The following is a 17970-nucleotide window of genomic DNA, read 5'->3' as shown; positions in this document are numbered from 1 at the left end:
GAGCTCGTCACTGGTACCAGACCCACTGGCCATCCATGTCTCCGCTTTAAAGACATTTGCAAACGTGACATGAAGTCCTGCGACATTGACTACAAGTCGTGGGAGCCAGTTGCCAGCGATCGCCAGAGCTGGCGGACAGCTATAAAGGCGGGGCTGAAGTGAGGCAAGTCGAAGAGACTCAACAGTTGGCAGGAAAAGAGACAGAAGCGTAAGGAGAGAGTCAACTGTGTAACAGCCCCGACAACCAACTTCACCTGCAGCGCCTGTGGAAGCCTCTGTCACTCTAGAATTGGCCTTCATAGCCACTCCAGGTGCTGCTCCACAAACCACTGACCACCTCTAGGCACTTACCCATTGTCTCTCGAGACAAGGAGGCCAACAGGGAAAGGACAGTACATTCCTAGTAGTATGGCTGTCCCTTTTTTATTTGAGCTCCACCCATATGGCCTCGTTTGATGATTCATTTAGCAGATCATTCCTCCTCAAGGCTGTTATTGATTCCTTAACTAATAATGCTACACCCTCTCCTTTTTTTATCTCCCTCTCTATCCCGCCTGAAAACTCAATATCCAGGGATGTTGAGCTGCCATTCTTGCCCCTCTCTGAGCCAAGTACCCGTTATAGCAACAATATCATGCCACGTGTCTATCTGCGCCCTCAGCTCATTGGCTTTATTTATTATACTCCTTGCATTTAACACTGCATCCTTTAACACTGCCAAATTCCTGTGCTGCACACTTTCTAACCTCTGCTTCTTCTGTCTTTTAGAGTCACTTGCTAATTTTCTGGCTCCTGTTCCCTGCCCTGAAACTGTCCTATCTAAGACTGCACTCAGGTTCCCATCCCCCTGCCAAGCTAGTTTAAACCATTCCCAACAGCACTAGCAAACCTTCCTGCAAGAATATTTGTCCCAATCCTGTTCAGGTACAGACTGTCTGGCTCGTCCAGGTCCGACCTTCCCCAGAAACAGTCCCAATGCCCCAGAAATGTGAAGCCCTCCCTCCTCCACTATCTCTCCAGCTATGCATTCATCTGGTGTATTTTCCTATTCCTATACGCACAAGTACGTGGCCTTGGGAATAACCAGGAGATTACTACCTTTGAGGTCCTGCTTGCTAATCTTGTTCCTAACTCCCTAAACTCAGCCTGCAGGACCTCATCCCTCTTTCTTCCTATATCATTGGTACCAATGTGGACCACGACCTCTGGCTGTGCATCCTCCCCCTCCAGAATGCGCTGTAGCCACTTGGTGATATCCGTGACCCTTGCACCAGGGAGGCAACAAACCATCCTCGAATCACATCTGCGACCACAGAAACGCCTGTCTGTTCCCCGAACTATAGAATACCTTATCTCTATTGCTCTCGTCCTTTCTCCTCCCTCCCTGCACAGCTGAGCCACCCATGATGCTCTAGTCATGACTCTCGCTGCACTCTGCAGAGGAACCCTCCTTCCCATCGGTACTCAGAACTGAATACCGGTTAGAAAGTGGGATGCTCTCTGGGGACTCCTGCACTACCTGCCTTGAACTTCTTGTCTGTCTGGCAGCCACCCAGTCCCTCTCTACCTGTGCTCTCAAGCTCCATGGTGACTACCTCCTGAAACGTGCTATCCAATTAGTTCTCTGCCTCGCGAATGCGCCAGTGACTGCAGCCGCCACTCGAGTTCCAAAACCCGGAGCTCAAGTTTCATGGTGCGTCCACGACTTCTCACATGCCACAGGAGGCACATTCCGTTTGGCCAAGCTGCCCTGCCATTACTTAGCTTTGCAAACTAACTATTGTTCATGTAATAAGTGGAATAACTTACCAATTACTTGCCAATTAGCTTCTTCTCCTGTACCGTGGAGGTTGAAAATGCAGAAAAAAAAAAGAGACCAAGAGCACTTCATTCCCCTAGTCAGTGAAATCCCTCACACACAACCCAGCCTCACTCTGTCCAAACAGCAATATTCTAATTAGTAATTAATTAAAAAAACACAGCTTATAGTAACCTCATCACTTATAAGGGAGGTTTTGAGTTTTTTTTTTTAAACTCTCTCTCCCCTCATTCTTTTAAGCTATTTACAGGCATTAACAGCTGTTACTTACCCAACCAATCAGGTTACAGATTTTCAGTGATGTCACTAAGTTTTTTCCTCTTTTGAAACTCAGCGCATGCCGAAACAAACAGAGACAGAGAGCCTGCCGCTGCTCCGGTCCAAGGTAGGTGTAGGCCAAGATTTGTTTGAAATTTAAATGAGGTAGCTTGACTCTGATTGATCAAGGCATCGCCCTGAGGAATGAACCAGCGAATGGCTGTCACTTATTTTGTTCAGCTGGAACAGGCGCAATGTTTGTACATGTTCTTTCTGTGTGCAAAGAACAGGGCCCTATGTATTAATATATGTAGCTTATAGTACGCGCAAATGAGAGCCCAACTGAACCTTAAATTGGTTGTCAGCGTAATTCTTAGCACACTGAGGATTATTTAGCAAATAGCAATCGCGGAATCACATCTAATATTGGACACTGTGTTTTGAGTTTTGCAAGCACGGGCTGGTTGGGTATGGCCTGTACCTTGCCTGTTGCGAACAGCGGAAGGGACATGTTGTTTGATACGCTCCCCCAGTCTTTGGGCATACGGCCTATATACCTAGCATCACACTGGCATTGAAATTCATATATCACATTACTCATTTGTGTGATAGGCAGAAAGTCTTTTTGGCTTGACATTAGCATCCTGTTAGTGGAAAACACCACACGTGTTGCTACTGCATTGTAGCAGCGTGAAACAGCTAGCTTCACCTGTTGCTCAACTTTTTGGGATACATTACCCTTCCAGGATAATTTGAGGTAGACTGAGCACTTTTCAGGGCCAAAAATCATGACCTTAGGCCCATTCATAAGTTTGCGTGATAGACAGCGAGAAATGATCTGATCAGGGTAGCCATTTTTGCACAGGATGTCTTTGATTTATCTTATTTCAGCATCACGCTTACATGGTGAGTTGTGTCTTTTGAGTTTGAAATACCCTTAGTAATGATTCTATTCTCCCAGAAGTGTCACCCTTTAAGGTGAATGGAGTTTTTTACATCACTGTTATAATGAAGTGTCTGAATGAAGATTTGCAACCAGATAACAGACTAAAACTACCAGAACATACCAATATAAAAGCAAAATACTGCGAATGCTGGATATCTGAAATAAAAACAAGAAATGCTGGAAATACTCAGCAGGTCTGGCAGCATCTGTGGAGACAGAAGCAGAGTTAACGTTTCAGGTGGTCACTGGCCTGAAACGTTAACTCTGCTTCTCTCTCCACAGATGCTGCCAAACCTGAGTATTTCCAGCATTTCTTGTTTTTATTTCAGAACATACCAATGTCACTCTGTGGACAAAATTCCCAGTATACAGCTTAAAGCCGTCTATCCTCAGAGTCTAATCAACACCACCACATCTTCGAGCAGGGAAGGGGGAACAGAACACACCATGTTAAAAAAAAAGATGGATTGACATCAACACTTGTCATTCAGAGCATGCCAGAACTTTGAACAGCCACGTGCACCCGCTTCCAACAATATAACCTCAGACTCACTGTAAGAAACTCCACGTGAGATCACAAGATAATTACAGATGTGGTAGTCCCTATGATCCATCTTAGCTCATCCACCCAGTATGGTCACAATATCCCCCATTGCAGCTTCCAATTGATTCTTAAATGATTCCAGGATTTTCTGCTCCACTACTCTGTCCAATAGCCCATTCCATGTATTAATCATTTTGTAAGAAATTCTTGTCATCAGTCCTATATATGCTGTTTACTAATTTGAACCTGGGGTCTGTCACCTTATTCCTGCAATTTAAAGTCGTTTTCAGATTTAACTTGAACATATTCTAAATTGTTTACTATTTTACATCTTTTATTTTACATATTTTACATAAGTTCACTTCTCAGATGTTGGCACTCAAGACTGAAAATCGAAGTTCTTCAGTTTTTCCTCATATCTCTGATGCTAGCTATAAGCCTTATAAGCTTTTTTGCACTGTCTCCAAAGCTTGAATGTTTCCCTTGTTCCTCAGTGACTGGAACTGGACACAGTACTCCAGGTCAGGTTTGGCTGGAGCACTGTAGTTTAGTCACAACTTCCTATGACTTGTATTCTACTGCTTTGGTCATGCAATTCAGGAGTCTATTGACTTTGGCGCTCCACATTGTTCCGACAGTTGGTGTATAAGACTCCTCCCAGATTTCTTTCAACTTCATCCATAGCTATTTCCACAACACTCATGGAGTATGTGCGTTGCCTATTTTTCTTCCTATGTGCCGTTTAAATTACTCCAAAATAACCAAGTTGAAACGGATGTGTCAAACTTTCAGTTAGGAATTTGAAAGTAGATAATGGCCCATACTCTCTTGTGGAGAAATGACTCCAAATTAAAACAAGAATTTAAATGGTGACATTCTGAAACACTTAAAAGGAATATTAGACAAATCAAATGGAGATATCTGTGGGGCTTTAGCTGTATAGGAACTGCAAGGGACACATAAAAGATCCAGGGAAACCAAGTCAGTTCACAAAACCCTGAAACTCTTACCAGGAGCTGCAGCCTGTAGTAATTGTGCGCTAAACCCGTATCACATAAAAAGCAAATGTTCCTTTTGTGGTCAAAGAAGAGGTGCCTCAATGGAACTGGACCTGTTCAGTGCCTTCAAATGTGCATCTCATGTTGCTGATAGTTGTGGAGTTCTCTGGATCGAGTAAAGTATGTCTATGGTCAAAGCATGCCGCTGTCCCTCCTGAGCTCCCTGTGGAGATAAAAGGCAAGCCATCAGATAATATAAATTTCATTTTTCATGGGCCCTATCTGTCAAGTGTCCTATAAACAATAAGCGTTTTCACAGCTTTTGCTTTCAGCATTAAATTTTCACAGGACAAAGTGACTACGATGCCTTTAACCGAAGGTACAGGTGAATAGGAGGAGGAGCAGTGAGAATCTACTCAGTCACAAGATATCCAAAGTCCTTAGAAGACGCACCACCAACAGTGCCAGCCAAGGCTCAGTTGGTAGCACTCACCTCTGAGTCAGAAGGTTGTGGGTCCAAACCTCACTCCAGAATTTGAGCACAAAAACCTAGGCTGACACTCCCAGTGCAGTACTGAGGGAGTGCTGCACTGTTGAAGGTGCCATCTTTCGGATGAGACATTAAACCGAGACTCTGTCTGCCCCCTCAGGTGGATGTAAAAGATCCCATGGCACTATTTTGAAGAGGAGCATGGGAGTTATCCCCGATGCCCTGGGCAATACTTATTCCTCAATCAACATCACAAAATCATTTTATATGGTCATCATCACATTGCTGTTTGTGGGGGCTTGCTGTGCACAAATTGGCTGCCATGTTTCCTACATTACAACACTAACTACACTTCAAAAATACTTCATTGGCTGTAAAATGCTTTGAGACGTCCTGTGGTCGTTAAAGGTGCTATAGAAATGCAAACCTTTCTTTGTTAACAGACATATTTTTAGGATTAATTCATGTCATTTCCTAAATGAGCACTGGGTACGTTAAGTGTGTACTGACAGACAACACGCAAGGTAATGTACATTATATGTAGAGAGGGCAAAACAATCAAACACTTAAAAGCACAACAGAAAACCTTGGACACAATATATTCCACAGAGGTATCTCCTCCATATAAAAAATGAAGCTGAGCGCATAAGCAGCATCCAGTCTAGATCCATAATGTTTTGTAGTTGAAGTAATGTAAAGCTTCTAAAACAGAACGTGATCAGGACAAATCAGTACAGTCTGAAGTAAGGGGAACTTGCAAGAACAGAAAAAGCATTTGATTGCAAATTAAAACAACCCCCCTCATTTTACACCACATTTTTCTAGCATTACTAGTTTCTTCTCTGCCACAAACAGCTTGGATTTTTCAAATTCAAAAGCTTTAAGGAGACTAGCTCTGTGCGTTTGACATCATTAACCTAAGCTGTGAAGTGGTTTAGTATTTGCTATGGATTTAGAAAGTCAGGTTCTGTCGGATAAAAATGCTTTCCCTAAATTTGAAGTCAAGGAATAAAGGCAGATTCCACTGCAAATCTTTAAGGAGCCATTTGTCTGTTGATACCAGCTCAATGAAGGGGCTTGGTCAAGTTTAGAAAGTTTCTGTGTCTGGTGCACATTATATTCTAGATGCGACAGATATGCACTAGACCAGATATCTAGTAACTGCATTCTAGATTATGACCTGGAGCCTAAAACAAGCAATTCACTGACTTAATAACCCCTAAAAATTTACAAGTACCTACAATTACAGTTCCCACCAATTACATCCTCCACGTTTATCACAGGCAGTTGCCTGGAACAGGCAAATAGCACTAACCATTTGCCATTACCAGGGGAATCAATTACAACGGTGCAACATATAACAGCTATTTCAAGCAATTCAATAAGTTCTTCACACATTATGATATTTGTATTTAAATCTCTCCACAGATCATTCTGTATCTGTTTTGAGCCCATGATATCTCTCTCTAAGCAATCACCTGTTCTGAACTCAAATCTTACCTATGACTCAGTTACCAGTAACTACTGCAAAGATTTAAGAAAATCTGTTCCTTCTGCATTTGATCAGTTCCCAATTCTTCAATCAGTAATTTGGGAACATGGAACATTTGGTTTAGATCCCCTACAAACCATCTGGTGATTCCTTTCCGTGTTAAATTTTATCAATAACCATGGATGGAATTGAAATCTGGTTAGCTGTTGGTTTCTTTCTCTGTTCCCCCTGTTCTCTCCCGGTGTCTCTAAAAGACAATACTTCGTCCAATGCTTTTAGCAGACTAATAGTGCCTGTTATAAACACAGGGACTGTACTTGGGTTCTCACAAGGAATACTTAAGCAGTGGCCTTAAAGGAACAGGCTAAGTTAACAACTAAACATCACAACCATGTTCTAGATCTAGACAGTGGGTCTGGAGATCAGCTGGTTGTAATAATTTATGAAGATAAAATTCAGTCTTAATGAACACATTTTTCATTAAGTACATTTTTCACGACACATTAATTTTGATGATGAAAAGGAAAGTCCAATAAAAAAAATCTTGAAATTACTGAGCTGGTTAAGGTGCATAATCATTAGTGCCAGAAAAGTACAAACAGTACTTTAGTGGTACTTCATGTGCCTTTTTGATAGATACAAAATCATTTTTAGCATCACTTCTTTTGCAAGAGGAAAAAAAGGATAAAAGTATTATGTGAAAATGACAATTATGGACGATCCTTTCTTTCCCATTTAATACCTTTTTGCTACTTCAGAGATAACTTGTACTGATCATCCACCAGCTTTTTAAAAAGGTCTGTTCACTGGCTATTGCACCCATTAGCTATCTCTCTACGACAACAGTCAGTACACTAACTAGAAAATCAAGATCACACACAAGCATGAATTCATCATGGACTGCACTGCCACACAAAAAACTGAGCAATATGAACTACACAAGCTCTCGCCTCTTTACGGACTGAGGTCTGCCATTCCGAGCAAGTCCAATGACCTGCACAGCTTTTGGCTTTGATATTAGTTAGCACACTTTAATACAGTGGAAGGTGACAGTGACACTGAAATGAGCAGCATCGGGGCTGGGGAGTGGCATGCTTTTTACTTGCCATCCTGTGTCAAGATCAAGCACTTCCAAGTCTGTTATAGCATGGTCAGATGCCACATGAAGCTCATTATACCTTTCCCAAGGTGCTTCAGCCACAGTTTAAGAACTGTGAATTTTTTATTGACCACACCAGTAATTTTTGTAAATTGATTGAGACAACCAATAAGTTGAGTTACGGTCAGTTTCGTGCTGTGGACTCAAGCCTGCAGCGAACTGAGTTGAAGTGATCCAAACTCCTTTCACATAGGATCCCATCTATACATTACCACCCAGCCCTCTCAAAAGATGAATAATAATAATACCCGGCAGCTGCAACCCCTCAATTTCTGACCATTTAAACAAGAGGAATCTCAAAACCTGGGTTTGTACAATATTGAGATGTGGGCCATACTGCACAGTGGTTAGCACTGCAGCCTCACAGCTCCAGCGACCCAGGTTCGATTCTGGGTACTGCCTGTGCGGAGTTTGCAAGTTCTCCCTGTGACCGCGTGGGTTTCCGCCGGGTGCTCCGGTTTCCTCCCACAGCCAAAGACTTGCAGGTTGATAGGTAAATTGGCCATTATAAATTGCTCCTAGTATAGGTAGGTGGTAGGGGAATTGAGGGAAGGTGGGGATGTGGTAGGAATATGGGATTAATGTAGGATTAGTATAAATGGGTGGTTGATGGTCGGCACAGACTCGGTGGGCCGAAGGGCCTGTTTCAGTGCTGCATCTCTAAATAAATAAACTATAACCCTTTTCTGCCATATTGTGATACCATTCAAGCTTCTTAAATTGCTGTTGAACTATCCAACCCAATGCATGAGAACTTTGCTCTGCATTAAAACAGGAACAAAATGAAATCCTAGGTATATGAAATATAGATTCAATTACAGTCCATATGAATAAATCAAAAAGCTTCATTAAACGAACTCAATAGTTAAAAATGAATCTCTAAATAACACATCTTGAAAACGTATTGCAAATGAATAAAATATGATTTATAGCAAATTTGTTCAGAATATATTTGATCGAGTGTGGCAACAAGGAGCCTTAGGCAAAACTGAAGTCTTTCGGAAACAGGGGGAAAACTCTCCACTGGCTGCAGTCATACCTAGCACAAAGGAAGATGGTTGCAGTTGTTGGAGACCAATCATCTCAGCCCCAGGACATTGCTGCAGGAGTTCCTCAGGGTAGTGTCCCAGGGCCAACCATCTTCAGCTGTTTCATCAATGACTTTCCCTCCATCATAAGGTCAGAAGTGGGGTTGTTCACTGATGATTGTACAATGTTCAGCACCATTCGTAACTCCTCAAAGCAGTCCATGTCCATATGCAGCGAGACCCGGACAGCATTCAGGCTTGGACTGATACATGGCAGCAAGTGCACCAGGCAATGACCATCTCCAACAAGAGAGAATCTAAACCATATCCCCCTGACATTCAATGGCATTACCATTGCTGAATCCCCCACCATCAACATCCTGGGAGTTACCATTGACCAGAAACTGAACTGGACCTGCCATATAAATACTGTGGCTATAAGAGCAGGTTAGAGATTGTGAATTCTGAGGCGAGTATCTCACCTCCTGACTCCCCAAAGCCTGTCCACCATCTACAGGCACAAGTCAGGAGTGTGATGGAATACTCTCCACTTGCCTGGATGGGTGCAGCTCCAACAACAATCAAGAAGCTCGACACCATCCAGGATAAAGAACCTCATCCACCACCGATGCACAGTGGCAGCAGTGTGCATCATACACCAGATGCACTGCACCAATCACCAAAGCTCATTTGGTAGCACCTTACAAACCAGCGACGTCTATCACCTAGAAGGACGAGGGCTGCAGATGCATGGGAACACCACCACCTGAAAATTCCCCTCCAAATCTCTCAGCATCCGGACTTGGAGCTAGATCACTGTTCATTCACTGTCGCTGGATCAAGATCCTGGAACTCCCTCCCTAACAGCACTGTGGGTGTACCTACAGTGAGGGCTGCAGCTGTTCAAGGCAGCTCACCACCACCTTCTCAAGGGCAATTAGGGATGGGCAATAAATGCTGGCCTTGCCAGCGATGCCCACATCCCAGGAAATAAAAAAAATGCGAAGGTGATCTCATGAATGAATCCGTCAACATTTCCTCAGATACTGTGCTGCCAAAGGGGAAAGGTTGCTATGGAAACCATGAAGATGACAACAGTTGCTCAGTAAGAAAAAAAAGGCTTTAACATTCTGCAACCTGCTGGCACTCAAAGCCTCCATTTAAGGCTTTTAGCATACAAAAAAAGTCATTTTTTTTAAGGCACACCCCTTCATTTGAGTTAAATGTGACCTGTCTTGTATCTACCTAAAACACCATTAAACACACAAACAATTGAACAATAACAGGATGAATTGTTGCCTTCAAGTTAGAGAATGGTCAATCATTGCAACAATAACCTTGTTACAAACAGCGTGGAATGTCCTGTGCATTGGTAATAACATGAAAAGACCTGAATACAATTCAGTTGGAAAAAACAGATACAAAACAATTCAGGTCTCTGGACCACACCAGGACACAACTTTCATTGATGTTAATTCAATATGTGGAAATGGAAATGGAAACCCGCAGACTAGGGGGCCTGTGAGCACCAAGCAAACAATTCTTCACTGCACTGCTGTGTACACAGGATAGGTAGCAAGATCAGTAAAGTATCAGGCAGTCGTCCACCTTGAGTAGCAATCTGCAACAAAAATGGAAGACTTTTTTTAAAATTAATTAGCAGATAAGACAGAAACCATGGTATGCTTCCGACAGATACAATATTTACTGAAGTGAAAGAGGAAAAGTCTGCAGGGCTATGGGGAAAGGGCAAGGAAGTGGAACTAGCTGAGTAACTCTTCCAGGCAGCCAGCACAGACACGACAGGCTGAATGGCCTCCTTGCGTGCTGTAACCATTCTATGACATGCACAAAGTGTCACAACACGTTAATTTATAGAAGCAATACTACTGGTAGGACTTCAGTGCAGCATAAAGGTATGACTATGACATTTTCATACTACGAACAGCATCACAATTAAAGATTTTGTCCTTCTAAACTTGGATTATGTCTGTAGAGTACATTTTGAGCTACATAAACACTATGATAAAGTACTCATGGGAGGAACTCAAGGCGATGAATTGAGAATATCACACGAGCATATTAGCACAAATTTTTGATTTGCATTTATTTTTACTGCAATGCATTAGTACTAATGTGCTAAATAAACCCCTTGACAACACAGTGGAAGATATTTGTTATTCTCCATTTTCTGAAAACTCTCCCTGTATAAGCTGCAGTTCTCTCTCCGAATCTGCAGACTTTTGTTTTGAAATGTAGTTTTTCCACCATCAGGTGGCCAATATGTTCCTGTGATACTGTACCTCAACAACTTTCATCACCAATTGCCTTCTCATTTGTTTTGTTTATTTTCTCCCTGGCCCTGATCAGCCAGGGCCAGTAACCACCTGTAGCTATAGCTAGGCAACACTATTATCAGTCAAAAGCTAGAAAGCATGTGATAATAGAAGAGCTTTGATTAGAGTTCGGAAACATCTGTACATTCCCCACTGCCACGGTGTACGGCATTGATGCTTCAAGTGAAGTCACCATTGACATGTAACGACATACCTGTCTAATTCAGCTGAGATTACTGGGTGTATAAAGTAATCAACATACACAACACTGAATAGTTCAGCACCAAACTGTAAACATTGAATAACTTAGTATGCGTCATTTCAGATTCTCTTTGCCCAGCTCCGATGTTGAATTTCAGGGAAATGGATAGAGCTGCTCTGAGATGTTTGTGGGCTATCCCTTAACATCCCATCTTTAGTCAATGAGATCAAAATCTAAGAAACACAGAAACAGAAGGCATCAGTATATTTTGGAAAGAAAGGACAGTTAAGAGTTAAATGCCAGACCAGGTCTGCAGAAAGTAGAAAATTTGCAAACAGCTCCCTTTGGGACTTGCTTGGAAAGTTAAAGCATGATAGGTATAGCCTTGATTTCTTTAAGAGCACAGTGTTCATTAGATGCAGGGAGCAGAATTTCTCCACCTATGGACTAAACCTATGGAGAAAAAGTACAGATACTACAGATCTTAGAAAAAATATACAGGTTGTGATCACGCTATATGCAATTTCACCTGGTGTCTCCCATCTCCTCTAATTTCAGAATTTAACGAAAGTTCTAATTAAGACCATCAAAAGAAAAGGCTCAGACTGAGTCATTTGTGCTTCATATGTCCTGTGTGGGTTTTTGGCCTAAGCTACCTTGAAGAATTGTACTAGAAAGAACAAAGCTTTCATTTTGAAATTGCTAAGAGAAGCTATTTCAGTTTGAGATGTGATCCTCCCATGAGAGTCTGAGGATTTCATTCACACCCACACACAGCTTCAGTAACAATTGACGTAGATGGTGGATGAAGAGCTGAAATTCATGAATTACTGCAGTGGAGTTCCCATCAACCAACGCAACTACCTGCAAGACACATGTTGAAATCAGATCAAGGAAAGGAAGATTTTGCTGTTGTTGAAAAACTGGGTCACAGTCGCAAGGCAAAAAACGTCAGAGTAAGGGCTAAGAATTTACTTCATCTGGTAACTACATGGTTTATTGTCAAATTCTGTACATACATGCTGTGTTTCACCACAACAAGAGATTGTGATATTTGAGAGCAGGACAGGTTGTATTGGTGAAGGGCTTTCATTTGTTTACCAGTGATGCACCCAATTAATTCTAAAACTGGAACATCCTTTGATACATTTCTGACAGATGTATTCTATGTAACTTTTAAGGCAAGATGCCCCAATCCATGCTAGCTGTATTTACCCAAGGCAGAGAGACACACACCAATGCCAGCTCCCACATTTATTAACACTACAAAATGGATTCCAGTCAGCAAGGGTAAAACAGCAGTATTATTCAGTGAATCACGTGCAAGCCTTCTGCTTTCAGGGTTAAACTCAGTCAAACCAAATAAATCTCTGCAACTTAAGATGAATTCCAAAGTGGAGGTTAAACCCAATAATGTCCAGAAATATCAACACTAACATATTTCAATCCTGGAGTCAAAAACACAAGACTCTTTTCCTGCTTGGCACAAGATGCATTTAATCTTCTCACTATCCCAATAGGCAGCACTGATGTACAGCGTGCTTGCAGTCATCTGCACCATATGCAAAAGCTGAATGAAGGTATGGGAGAGGCAGCACCGAGAATGCAGCTAATGCTGCACTTACACTCCTTTCAGTATTATACATTTCAACACCATTATATTAAGATTTGATTTTGACTTTCTTGCCAAAATTTCTTTGTTAATTAAAGCTGAAGTGTTGGATTACATTCAGTGCTCTTTTTGGAAAAAGCATTTGTTCACAGAATTTGTTGACCCAAACTTGGGGTGGGGGCAGAGGGGGGAATTAGAAGGCCTGATGGTGAACTCTAGCAAAACAATTTTAGTTATACACTGAGAAGCACTTAAAGACAAGCTAGATGTTTGGTAGAGAGGTGTCAATGTTGGCTCACAAGTCTCTCCTGTACTTTGCCCTGGGAACTACAATAGCATTTCTCCAGAGACCAAATACAGTTTAAAATGAGTTTAAGCCCCAGGAATCAGCAAATGCTCTGTCTTTCCACTTGCTCCTTCTGTAACATATCTGGCATTAAAAAAACATTGTGTTTTACAGTACAATAGCATCCCCTATATTCAATGCATACATATTAATACAAAACGTTTATAAAAATAGCCATTACTTACATGTGATTTTCAATTATTAGACATGGGTCCTATGTGCAAGCCTGTGGCTTTCTGAAGATTTCAATCTCTGTACTACAACATTCCACAGTGCACATCACTGCATTTGCCAAGTTTCTGGGCTCTTATGCCAGACACAGAACTGAAAGGAGAGTGAAGACAGAACAAAGCTATCTTAAATAAAATCGCACCCTTTTGAGAATTAGGTCTTTCTGTTTGAAGTAAGAATGCTACTAGACTGACATAACATTGTTGCTGATATGTCATGCCACTGCATATGATCAATCTGAAGTTTGAGGCATGATGCTCAGTCGAGTTTCATTTCCATCTGGGAAGCACAGCACAGCTTGGCGGCATGTTGCGGGGGGGGGGGGGGGGGTGGTGGCGTGGGAGGTGGTCATTATGCTTTTCCTTCAGGTAGCTATTAACTTTAAAACAAACTGATAACTCAGGAGAGCAGTGAAAAAAAAATTGGACCTTTACCCTCCGAATGGTAGCAGTGCAGAATACACTACACTATCCAGTTAGCTAGCTGTTCTTTAATCATTAGTTTACTTCAAGTATTTTAAGAACATAAGAAATAGGAGTAGACCCTTCAGCCCCTCGAGCCTGCTCCACCATTCAATATCATGGCTGATCCACTACCTCAACTCCACTTTCCTGCCCACTACCCATATCTCTCTATTCCCTGCAAGATCAAAAACCTATCAAACTGTCTATCTCAGTCTTGAATATACTCAATGACCGAGCATCCACAACCCTCTGGGGTAGACAATTCCAAAAATTCATAACCCTCTGAGTGGAGAAATTTCTCACCATCTCAGTCCTAAATGATCAACCGCTTATTCTGAGACTGTGCCCCATGTTCTAGATTCCCCAGCCAGGGAAAATAACCTCAGTGTCTACCCCAACAAGCCCCTTCAGAATCTTGTATGTTTCAATGAGATCACCTCTCATTCCTCTAAAATCCAGAGAATATAGGCACAGTTTACTCAGCCTCTCATCACAGGACAACCCTCTCATCCCAGGAACCATGAGAAACAAATAACTGTTTAGAATTATAAAAGACACATAGTAACTTAGTCGAGATGTGCCGCGACTATGGACAAGTGCGTTGTGAGCTCCTTGGATGCTGAGGGCAAAATCCTCAACCAAAAGCTTTGCCCCTGGAAGATTCATTACAAAGAATCCACAGCACAGAAACAGGCCATTTGGCCAAGCAGATCCATGCCAGTGTTTATGCTCCACACAAGCCTCCTCTCACCCTATGCGATCTAACCCAATTGACATATACTTCTATTCCTTTCTCCCTCATGTGTTTCTCGCTTCCCCTAAAATGCATCTATACTATTCATCTCAATTACCCCTTGCGGTAGTGAGTTTCACATTTTTACCATTCTCTGGGTAAAGAAGTTTCTCCTGAACTCGCCACTGGATTTATTAGTGACCATCTTTTTTTTATGGCCCTTTGTTTTGGGCTCCTCCATGAGTGGAAAAATATCCCCAACACCTATCCTATTAAACCCCTTCATAATTTTGAAGACCTCCATCAGGTCAGCCCACAACCTTCTCTTTTCTAGAGAAATGAGCGCCAGCCTGCTCATTCTTTCCTGCTAGGTATGACCTCTCAATTCCAGTATCAGCCTTGTAAATCTTCTTCGCACTTTTCCCAGTACCTCCATATCCTTTTTAATAATATGGAGACTGGAACTGTGCACAATACTGCAAGTGTAGTGTAACCAAGGTACTGTACAAGTCAAACCTGAGAAAGTTTCAATTGCATTCCTTACAATGTGGAAGGAGGTATCTTTTATATCTTATAGCCACAAGTCAATCCATTGCATATATTCTCTGAATAACCTCAGGGTGAAGATCTTCAACTGTTCCTGTCTGAGTAAACAGTTCAAGACCTATTTGTAGCATTGGGCAGAGACCATGGCCTAGATATTTAAGGGGAGACGGGAAGGATGTGGGGAAGGCAAAAATGGCCAGGGAACGTGTCGAGGCTGGGCAGGCCAGAAATAGAGATTCTGTCCAATTTAACAACACAACCTCAATTTTTTTTCTTGTTTCACACTCGGCAGGCTGCCAAATTAATAGACTGGAAAACCTGTGACAGGAAGCTGCAGCCAGGGATCCTTGGGGGCTGTTCCCAGCAAATCGAGGGGGTGGGCAGGCACTGGGGTTATGAGAGGGTAGAAGAGCTACCGGGGGGGTCAGCCCCGATTGCAGGATAGTGATCATTGAAGCTGGAAACTTTGGGTGATCACATGGGGGTGGGGGCACTCCTGTTCCTCCTGGTGCATTAGACATGCTGTAAAAGGCACTTTCCTTCTTGAGATGGCAAATCCCACCTCTTTTTTTACTGCTGGGCTTCCCAAATTCCAAGAAACCTGTGCGACAACTGTTAAATTTAAATCAGGCTCCAATTGCACTGCAGGAACCTGAATTAAATATATTAATGAAGTGTCCTGCCACCATGACACACACACACACACACACATAATAACCACTGCTGTGAAAATGGGTTGGGGACACAGTCACCTTTTTTCATTGTTATCTTCCCCCCTGCCCACCAACCTTCGCCACCTGTCATGGGGAAGTGGCAGGGCAATACCGTGGCCCATGTGTCTTTTTGGGGACTATGAAATGTCTGGAATGGAAAAAAGTCTGTAAGGATAAATTTTTTCAGTTGTGCCCAATGCGAGCAACCTGTCAATCTCAGTGGACATTTTCATTGTCAACAGGTCAGATAAATGATTCGATCAGCTGCTCACGTGAAACCTCAGATGTGGCCATGAAATTAAGCAGGTAGACCTTACTGATAATGTCCAAGATGCAAGCATCTGTAGTAATTCTTGATTTTACTGCCAATTTTCACTGTAGGGAGTAAGCCAGGATTCCTGGTCCTAATCAATATCTGGTGCTCCCTGCTGCAACTGTGTATAAGGGATTTCAGATAAGAACAGGATCAAGCTTAGCTGTGCTGTCCCCAGTTGTCACACTCACCATCTCGGCTCACACAAGGGCCACCTGGACAAGGTGCTTGGGGAACTGTACCACAGCAGCTTCAGGAGAGGGGAGAAAAGAGGAAATTAAAAAGTACTTCAGTGGACATAAATATGATGGACTTTACTTGATCAACAAATCAAGTCTCTCAGCTCTTCTTCTTTCTCCACTTCTGGCCCTATTTGCTCAATAATAGATCCAATAACAATGTGACATGACATCACTATTTAAATAGTTAACAAAATAAACACAATAGGCCAAAGCAAACTGGACAGGGGTGAATGAAAAACAGATTTAACATTAACAATAAAATCAACAAATCAAGGGATTAGGAAACACTGTAATTTACAAAGTGCTCAAAAATGACAGAGAGATTGTCAGTAACCTGACAATTAACACTGAAAAGCTTCAAATGATACATTGCTTCATTTTTCTTTTTCAACTGTATAATGGGAATCGATAGAGGAATAAGGAAATAGTAGCACCATTTCCTGACAAAGACTAGTTAGATTTACTGAAAAATTCCAACTCTATTAGGGACAAATAGCTGACCTACAACTTGCAGCAATTAAAATATTTACCTTTCTATCCTTCATCTTATAAGACTATTTTCTTTACTCTACTTAAAACAAAGAACTGGATAGCCCAGTGGATTAAGTACATTGGCCTTTTACTTCTGGGACCTGGGTGTGAATCCATCCCAGATTACACACAGTCTTTAATAGGAATTTGGCTAATCGCACAAAACCTCCTCTGATTTGACAGTATTGGCAATCTCATTTAGAGAGGCCATAAAACTGTTGGTATTGGAAATGGAACAATATTAGACTAGTGCAATAGGATGTTAAGGTCTTTCAAATTATTGATGGCAGAACACTTAACTGTAAAGAACAGCTGGTTATACTCAGTTGGAAAAACTTGATGATAAATTGAAATAGTCAAGTACTAATATCTCTCACCTTGATGAACGCAAAATTTCCTCCCCATCACCACCCCTACCTCCCCCAGCCCCACAATAAAATGCAACCTCTCAGAAGTGAATCAGAGTTACCCAGTACAACTCATCCTCTAATAGTCCCTCCCTCCCTATCGGAAAGCAACTTGTCTCTACTTCTGAAAATAAGGGAATGCTGTTACTGTTCAAAATGGAGAGATCACTGCAAATTTCAGCCTGGTTAAGTAACAGGGCAATGACCAACCACTCACCATATAAAATCTATACTGGTGTACTATTGCTCAGGTATTATTTAGTTTAAGTATACAGTTTTGTTTGCAAGATTCCTTCCTTTTTTCCTCAGTCTGAAGCATGTCAGTAGAAGGCTAACAACAGCATGCACCACGTCTTAACTCATCACAAATTAGAAGTACCGTGCAACATCACTACCGCATTACAAGTTTGTATTTCATATCCTATTTCATGAATTCTCATTAATTAATTCATTTTTTGACTTGATTTAATTCTCGGTCATTTGGCAGTTCACTGACTTGGCTTTTCCATAATAGTCCAAATAATTCTCAGATGAAGCTATTCTCCAGTGTTGTTTTTCTA

At 41.9% G+C, this 17970-nt stretch overlaps 1 protein-coding gene across 11 annotated transcripts in view; it reads right to left on the bottom strand.

The window, feature by feature from the left end:
• LOC137358555 (R3H domain-containing protein 2) overlaps positions 1–17970 on the bottom strand; it is a 226811-nt gene that overhangs the window by 139059 nt on the left and 69782 nt on the right. For 10 of the 11 annotated variants that reach the window (XM_068024522.1, XM_068024524.1, XM_068024527.1 and 7 more), the window contains exon 2: positions 4578–4788. The gene's annotated coding sequence lies outside the window, so the exon portion shown is untranslated. Of the gene's footprint in view, positions 1–4577; positions 4789–13415; positions 13703–17970 lie in introns of those variants that run through there. The other variant, XM_068024523.1, reaches the window with a different exon arrangement.

The sequence above is a fragment of the Heterodontus francisci genome, chromosome X (genome assembly GCF_036365525.1).
Source record: "Heterodontus francisci isolate sHetFra1 chromosome X, sHetFra1.hap1, whole genome shotgun sequence".
Taxonomy (NCBI): domain Eukaryota; kingdom Metazoa; phylum Chordata; class Chondrichthyes; order Heterodontiformes; family Heterodontidae; genus Heterodontus; species Heterodontus francisci.
Note: the sequence above shows the minus strand (reverse complement) of the source record. Positions and strands in the feature narration are given on the sequence as shown.